The following is a 9,375-nucleotide window of genomic DNA, read 5'->3' as shown; positions in this document are numbered from 1 at the left end:
TTTGAGAACCAAATAACCAGACTGTGAATCTCAGCTGGCCCTGCCTCCACAACCAGACTTTCTGGCTGGGTGGAGCTACATCAGCCCCTCCTTGGTGATTTACCCCAGAAGCTGGGAGCAGACCTCAAACCCTGTTGAAACAGCTACCTTACCAGTTATCGTAGAACCTGAGGGCAAACTCGCCCAACCCCTCTCTGCCCAACCTCAATTCCCCACACACCTCCACTGTGAGAGAGTGAGAACTCACCCAAAAGTTTCAGGGCACCAACCACCACCTAGGCCATTTGAGTGCTCCACCTGAGAGGCTAGAGCCAGTCACAGGTATCTAAAACAACACTGTAGCTTGTTCCTTCCAGCAAGCACCACCTACTGACAAGGAGGTCGATTTCCACAGCCCTTTACACAGCATTTAATGACTCAATCTTACAGGGTGAGATCAACTCTCACCACAAGGGCCACCTACTGTCTCAGAGATTAAACTGGGTGTGTCAATACAACTCACATAGCTAAGAAGTCCACTGGGCTGGGGAAAGAGAAAGGATTTCGAAGACCTCCATCCTCTGTCATCAAAGTGAGACAGGGAATTTGCCCCCACACATAGCTCACCACTGCTACAGACTATAAACAACTAGCAACTGAGAAAAATACCACACTAAGGATACCTATAACTAAAGCTTCTACACAGAACCTATTAAATAGATCATTATCAAAGCATACACAAAGAAAGCCAAAGATTCGTACTCAATCAACATATGCTACAAATACACATATACAAGTGAGAGGAGGGGAAAATACCCATCTAAACAGAAGAAAATCCAAAAGTAAGAAGCCACAGCTACTCTAGATGAGAAGGAATCAGTGAAAGAACTCTGGAAGTTTGAAAAATCAGAGCAAAAGCATACCCACCAAGGGAACACCAGGTCTCTAGCAATGGATACCAACAAAAATGAAAATATTGAAATGACAGGTAAAGAATTCCAAATATGGATTGTAAGAAAAATCAGTGAAATTCAGAAGAAAATGGAAAACCAACTCAAAGAAACCAGAAAAACAATTCAGGAAATGAATGAAAAATTCACTAAAATGATAGACATATTAAAGAAAAACCAAATAGAACTTCTGGAAATGAAAAATTCATTTAAGGAAATACAATACACAGTGGAAAGTTTTAAGAATAGACTAGACCAGACAGAAGAAAGAATCTCAGAACTTGAAAACAACTCTTTCATATTAAATCAGTCAGTCAAAAATAATGAACAGAGAGTTAAGAGGAATGAACAAATCCTATGAGAATTATGGGATTATGTAAAATGGTCAAATATAAGAATCATAGGCATCCCTGAGGGTGAAGAAGAAAATGCACAAGGGCTAGAAAACCTGCTTGAGGGAATAAACAAGGAAAACTTCCCTGGTCTTGCTATAGATATAGACATCCAGATACAAGAAACTCAACGAAAACCTGGGAGACTCATTGCAAATAGGCAATCACCAAGACACATAATCATCAGACTGGCCAAAGTCAACACAAAGGAGGAACTTCTACAAGACATACGGAGAAAAATCTAGTAACTTACAAAGGAAAACCCATCAGGCTAACTGCAGACTTCTCAACGGAGACCTTACAAGCCAGAAGGGATTGGGGCACCATCTCCAATCTTCAGAAACAAAACAACTGCCAGCCTAGGACTTGGTATCCTGCAAAATTAAGTTTCATACATAAAGCAGAAATAAAGACCTTGTCAGACAAGCAAAGACTGAGGGACTATATCAAGACCAGACGTGCCCTGCAGGAAATACTCAGAACTGAACTGGCTGCACAATGGTCACCCACCAGTGTAAAACTACCCAAAAACTAAAGCTCAGAGTTCATACATAACAAAAGTATAAAACATAAAACAAAGCAACAAAGTACTACCCAGCCAGATGAACAGAACAGCATCCCACATAACAATTATATCAATCAATGTGAACAGTTTAAATTCCCGACTCAAGAGAAAAGGGCTGGCTGAATGAATAAAAAAATAATAAAAGCCAAGTATCAGCTGTCTCCAGGAAACACATCTAACGAAAAAGGACTCTTACAGACTCAACGTTAAGAGATGGAAAATATATTTCATGCACATGACAACCAAAAGAAAGCAGATGTAGCCATTCTTGTTTCAGAAATAATAGACTTTAAATCAACAATATTAAAGAAAGACAAAGATGGTCATTATATAATGGTAAAGGCAGAAATTCAACAAGAAGACACAACACTAACTATTTCTGCACCTAACACAGGAGTACCCAGATTCATAAAGCAAACCCTACTAGATCTAACCAAAGAGATCAACAGTAGTATCATAATTGCCAGGGATTTCAACACCCCACTGACAGACCTGGACAGATCATCCAAGTAGAAAACAAATAAACACCGGACTTAAATGGGACTCTAGAACAAATGGGCTTAACAGAAATTTACAGAACATTTTACCCAAAAACTATTGATTATATATTCTTTTCATCAGTACATGGAACATTCTCCAAGATCGATCAAATTTTAGGCCACAAACCATGGCTCAACAAATTAAAAAAAAATCAAAATAATACCATGTATTTTCTCTGATCACAGCAGAATAAAACTGGAAATCAAGCAATCCTTCTACCTCAGCCTCCCGAGTAGCTGGGACTACAGGCATGCGCCACCATGCCTGGCTAATTTTTTCTATATATATTTTTAGCTGTCCAGATAATTTCTTTCTATTTTTAGTAGAGAAGGGGTCTCGCTCTTGCTCAGGCTGGTCTCGAACTCCTGACCTCGACCAATCCACCCGCCTTGGCCTCCCACAGTGCTAGGATTACAGGTGTGAGCCGCCGTGCCCAGCCTGTCTATATTCTTTTGAAAAGACTCTGTTCATGTCTTTTGCCCACTTTTTAATTGGGTTATTTGTTTTTCTCTTGGTAATTTGTTTGAGTTCTTTGTAGGTTGTGGATATTAGTCCTTTGTCAGATGTATAGTTTGTGAATATTTTCTCCCATTCCATCTTCTTTACAATCATGCTGAGCCTAATCAACTGGCCACCCAGCAGTGTGTACTAAGCATATACCAAGTGCTCATCCCTGGGCCTAATGAGTGCTAGTAGCTGGAAGAGCTCAGGTGAGCAGCTGAAGGCCCCTAATTCACTCTATAGGTTCTGCAGATGAGCTTATTCTATTTAGGTCTGTGACTGGTTATCTAAATGAAACAGAGTCCCAAGGTAATGGGGCTATTTCTTATAATGTGTAGAATTTGCCGTGTCCTTGAGCAACCATGCTTAAAATGGATACCAGTGGTCCAAAGATCTCAACAAAGAAAAGGCAACACTGTTGGGATTGTTTGCAGTGTGATCCCAGGCCCATTTGCAGCATAATCACCTGGAGATGGATGTTAGACCTACAGATTCCTGCATTCTGGCCCAGACTTGCTGAATCAGAATCCATAGGTTGGAGCCCAGGAACTTCCATGATATTAAGCTACCCCAGGTGGTTTTCATGCTCACCAACATTTAAAAATCACTAGCTTAGTACAAACTCATCCCCAGAGATAGAAAACAACTCTTAAGTATGTATAGTATTCTGGCATGGAATCCCCTCAGTGGAACCTCCAGATATCAATCAGTCAACCAAAAAGTATTTCACTGCCCAGACACAGACCCAATCCTCCCACTGAGCCTCAGTTTCTTTTCTGTAAAATATAATAGAAATAATAATAGTAACTATGTCTTATAGGCTGTAGAGAAAATTAAATGATGTACATGTACAAAGCTCCATGCAATGCCTAGCACATGATAAATCATTTCAATACATTTTAGTAATTATAATAAGAAAATGTTCAAGCTCCTTAGTGAAATCTTTCCAATCTTTATTTATCCACATTACTTCATTTCCTATCACCACCCCCACCTGACAATTTGTACTCCAGACAAAACCAATTGGAGTTTCCTCATGTACTATGCTACTGTTTATCTCCACTCTGTTGTTTATAATCCTTCTTTGGCCTAGACTACCACAGGATGCAGCGTCTTAACTAAAAAAGCTGATACTTAATCATCAAGGCCTAAATCATCAGCATCTTCTCTGAGAAGCTTTTGCTGGACCCCTAAGTTTAAGTTAGGGGCCTCTCCTTTATGTTCTCTCAGTACCCTGAACTCTTTATTCTTTATACCTATCTTTCCCCATTAGAGAACAAGCTCTTTGAAGTCACAGACAATGGGTTTTTGTGATTGTTTCTCTAGTTGTTCTTCCTATTGTCAGTAATTTTAAAACATACAGAAAAGTACAAAGAATAATACAATTACCACCGTTTCTAATATTCACAAATAGCCATTAAAGACATTTTGGCCCTTTTACTTCCAGTCCTTCAATTTATTTTCTTTAAAAATAGTTTATAATATTCTGAAATAATAAAAAAATTAAAAAAATAGTTTATAAAAACACTGTTCATTGTTCCAGAATAGAATATTACAAAGCCAAATGCCCACTTGACCTCTATCCCCATGCTCTATCCCTTCCCTCCTTTTCCAAAGGTAACCAAACACTAATATGAGTTGGATATTATTTCTTCCACACAAGGAAGGATACATTTACAGACATATCTGTATCCATATCCATATAAAATACATAGTATTGGTTTGCACATGTTTTCCCAAATGTCATGTGGCTATGTGCATCATTCTGCCACTTGCTTATTTTACTCAAAAATGTTTTTGAAAATTATCCATGTTGATATATATATCTAGTAAATTCCTTTTGATTGCTGTATAATAATCTATTATATGGATGTACCCCTATCTTATTTAATCATTCTGCTATTCATAGACTATTGAGGGTTCACGACACCCCTGATATAACCAGGTCCCCAGGCAGTGTGCGCTGCAAGAGATGGGAGAGACAAAGACACGGGCACAAAAAGTAAGGTGAAAGGGTGTGGGAAGGTCAGGGGACCTCCAACATGCCTGTGAGCCAGGTGGTACTGACTGAAATCTAGCACCCTTTTTTATTCTCTCTTTCATGCTATAGATTACAATGATTTCATATGAAAAGCTCATGGGTTACAATGCGTAGAAGTTTCAAGTCTCCCCTAATAGTCACAAGATGCCTTAGCTAATTACTCTTTTATCTATAGAAGCAGGAACACATAGCTTGTTACTAAGCACAACTACACCTTAAGGTATGTATAGATAGTACCGCTGAACTCAGCAGCTGTGGCCCATTCGATTGAGGGACAAAGAGATTAGTACTTCTTATTGGGAGCTTAGCTCCCCATTAACTGAGACGTTCTACTGAGAAAGGGGAGGGAAGGAGCTCAACCTGGTGTTTTTAAGAATTGGAGCCTGGGTCCCTTCTCCTGGGCTGACATTTTGCAATCTTCCTTTACAGTCGTGGGTGGCTTTCATGTCAAGCTGCTCCACGGCTTTTTAGGCATGAGGCCCCTCAGGCTTTAAGGTGGGAATCCGCTTTGCTGTACTCCAAGATTGATGGAATGTCCCCCAACTAGGCAGTTAACTTCTACTCTTATCTACGCCTCCTGCTCAGGCAGCATTCCTTCACCTCCTCTCCTCCCACAGCCTCAAAAATGGGATCCCTAGGCCCCAGTGGTCTTATCCCCATCAATGGACATTTAGATTGTTTCCAAGATTTTGCTATTACAGAAAAGTTACAACAAAAGCACTTTACTGCATGTCTGTTTGTATATATGCATAAGTGTTACTCTAGTAAAGAGACCTAGAGGAGGAACTGATAGATTGTAGGTTATGTGAATTTTTAGTTTTAATAGACACTGCCAAATTGCTCTCCAGTGTAGCTGTACTGACTTTTATTCCCATCTGTATTGTTCAAGAGTTGTCATTTCTTTATATCCTTATCCTTACCAACACTTGCTGTTGTCAGCCTTTTAAAGTTTGCCAATACTATCACAGAAAAGAGATATTTCATTACTATTTTTAAGCATCTTATTCATCTCTATAGCCTCAACTCCTAGCAAGTATTTGGCACATATTGATTGCTTGGCAAATATTTGTTCAGCTCTATAAAATGACTTTGATAATGTTACATGTGAGTCCCAGCTCTGGCTTGCTAATACTTCAGAACACAACTTGATGTCTCCTTTCAGCAGGAACCAGAGAGAGAGCCCAGTTTCCTCACCTCTAGGCAAACATGTAAGGAAAAGATAAAAGGGAAAATGCAGATGATACAATTTTCTTTAGAGATGTATTATTCCCTAAGATGGCATTCAGTGAATGATTCTTAATCTCTGGATCAATCATCCTTTACAATCAATCATGTTAGTGTCTAGCTCCTTCCACCTGGAAGCTAAGGGCATATCTAAAAATACAACAGGAGTGGGAAACAGTGTGTCTATTCCCCAGTGGCTCTGTTGCACCAGTGGAAGGAAGACCCAGTGGAAGGAAGACAGGTATAGAAGGAATGGTTTAGTTTTCTAGTGGTCTCTCCACAGTTATTCATTACAGATACTATGTGTTCATGAAAACCTGTTTCCCTTTCCTGGGAATGTACATAAATCTAGACCATATTTGCCAGTATTCCCTATAGTTAGTTGTATTCATATGATTGATTTTTGCCCACTGGAATATGGACCAAAGCAATATTAATATACAACATCTCCCATCCTGCCCTCTTATACAATACCCTCCACATTTGTTTCTCCTTCCAGCTGGCTGGAATGAAGACAAAACCTAGAGCAACCTTGGGAATGTCATGTTAAAGATGACATTGCCATAAGACGAAAGGAGTCTGGGTCCCTGAATCACCATTTGGAGAAGTGATATGCCTAAGAAAGAAACTTTATTGCTTTAATCCACTAAAATTTGGGGGTTTATCTAGCATTTACGCTAATGAATACAGCACTATGCCTAGACTGTTTGGCAAATCTTTTCAGAAACACAAATAATCCAGCATTTACTACCTTCAATTAAGGATAGTTCAGATTCTTTTGGGACAAAAGGTAGAACTGGCAATGTAGCTGTTAGGATAACTCTTAGTCTCACAAGATGGAAAACAACAACAAAGCACAATCAATTTATCTACCAATGGAAATGCTATACAATAACCATTTTTAAAATTACCAAAAGATTCCAGGCCTGAGATAAACATCATTCTTGCAAGAAAAAAAAAAACTTATCTAATCAGCTCTGGTGCCTATGGAAGTTACAAAATGAAAGAGGAAGACATTACTAGCAAGTCTCCAATACAATTGGTAGGCATGAATTTAGTTTGATAGTGTTATAAATGAACTGTCCTTCAATGAGAGCTGACACTGCAGTTTTCAGCAGAAAGGCTCCAGGCTGCTAAAGGAGCTAGATGCCGCAACACTGCAGCTTCCAATCTGAAAGCTGAAGACACACAGAAGATAGGCAGATGTATAAAAACAGGCAAGAATGGCGTACATGGAAGAAAGAATGGAGAAGAGGAAAATCTCCTGTGTGTACCACTAAACTATCTGATTTAGGAATAAAGTTCCTACATTTTCATTAAGATTTTGCTTTCATTTCAGACTGACATTGTTTTAATTCTGAATGTTCCTCATCTACAAAACCTTTCTTGACAAGGCAGGACCTGTCTGGTGTATCTCTGTATAGGGACTGCTCCTGGTACAGTGTAGACATATAGTAGGTTCTCAAATAATGGAGATGAAAAGAATGACAAGGACAAAATATTTAGCAAAGTGCTGGGGGAAGTACTTTTCTAGGAGCTCCACAAGGCAGGAGGGAGGAAGTTATTACATAATATTTGAAGTTTTGCAACAATAAATTTATCCATACATCCATCAAATATTTATTCAGTACCTCCTCGGTGCCAGTCAGTGTGGTAGCACTGTGGTAGAAAAGAACTGCACATCTTTGCTATTGTGAATTGTGCTGCAGTAAACATACAGGTACAGGTGTCTTTTCTTTATAAAATGACTTCTTTCCCTTTGGGTAGATATCCAGTAATGGGAATGCTGGATCAAATGGTAGGTCTACTTTAGTTCTTTGAGGAATCTCCATACTGCTTTCTATAGCAGTTATACAAGTTTTAAGTGAAGTATCTCAGGAATGGAAAAATAGATACTACATGTTCTCATTTATAAGTAGAAGCTAAACGAGAGATGTATATGGTCATAAAGAGCAGTGATAGATGTTGGAAACTAAGAAGGGGGTAGGGCGGGCGGGGAATAAAAATCTACCTGTCAGGTGCAATCTACACTATTCTGGTAACAGGTACTCTGAAAGCCCTGACTTCAGCATGACACAATTTATTCATGTAACAAAAAACACTTGTACCTCTTAAATTTTTTGAAATTAAAAAAAAGGAAGTGTTACAGCTCTTTTAGAATTTGTCTAGTAGGTTTTCCGGTCCTTATCGGAACCACCCCCCCCCAAATAAAAGGGAAAAAGAAAAGAACTACATAGTCCCTACCCCAGAGATACAAGTCATCTGGCAGCTAGAATACAGTGTAATCAGTACTCCAATAGATGAAAAAGAGCACCAGGTGCTATGGGAGCAGAGAAGAGAGGCCCCGACCCAACTTGGGGGCTGAAAGTAGGTTTCTCAGAAGACATTCACTGAATGCCCACTGTATGCCACGCCCTGTGCTAGATGCTAGAGCTACAGAGATGCCTGAGACACCTGCTCCTGTTCTAGGAACTCTAGGAGCTAATGGGGGATATACCCACCCAATAACCCTAACACCATGGGAAAAATGCTGAACAGAAGATCTGCTATAGGAGAACAAAGGAAGGAGCTGCTATCTCTGAATGTTACCCAGCCTCTCTCTCCTAACCTGACTTCACTTGTTCCACAATTACAACGGAGCAAGTGGCTTCACATGGCAATGCCCCATATACCTAGGATGAGGACTACCTCTTACCAAGACTTCCTAGAAGTGAAGCTATTCAGTTTCAGAAGGGAACTGCAGTGATTTCTGAGCTCCTGTTCATCTCAATAGTGCTGGGCTTAGACATTCCTCTTGGGATGCCATTTCCCCAAGGAATCTGATCCACACCATTAGATCCCAAAGGCATTTTTTCCTTTTCCTACAAAACTAGGTTATTTGTTCTTCATTTAAAAAATCCAGTTTATGGTTAGGGGCCTAAAATAATCAGTTCCACTTATTATATCTTACAGGTCATACAGAAAGAAAGCTCAAAAGGAAGGACTCACTGTGTGAATAGTATGCTGGACCAGTCTATGGGGACTCAATGATGCCCTCTGCTGGATATGATAAGAAGACTCATGAATTTAGAGCCAAAAAGCCAGAGAGACAAAGAGCTTGAAGGAGTCTTAGAGACAATGTTACAGCAAGTGGTTTCGAGGACAAATCGAGCGGCACAGGGACAGTAGAAGAATCAAGGTTTA

The 9,375-nt window shown here is 39.6% G+C and overlaps 1 non-coding gene across 1 annotated transcript; it reads left to right on the top strand.

Moving 5' to 3' along the window:
- The first annotated feature begins 8,330 nt into the window (after positions 1-8,330).
- LOC123628968 lies at positions 8,331-8,393 on the top strand. Its single transcript, XR_006731843.1, has one exon. It is a non-coding gene; the product is annotated as a U7 small nuclear RNA (small nuclear RNA).
- Positions 8,394-9,375: the final 982 nt, after the last annotated feature.

The sequence above is a fragment of the Lemur catta genome, chromosome X (assembly GCF_020740605.2).
Source record: "Lemur catta isolate mLemCat1 chromosome X, mLemCat1.pri, whole genome shotgun sequence".
NCBI lineage: Eukaryota > Metazoa > Chordata > Mammalia > Primates > Lemuridae > Lemur > Lemur catta.
The sequence above is the reverse complement of the archived record's forward strand: the minus strand, read 5'-3'. Positions and strand labels throughout refer to the sequence as shown.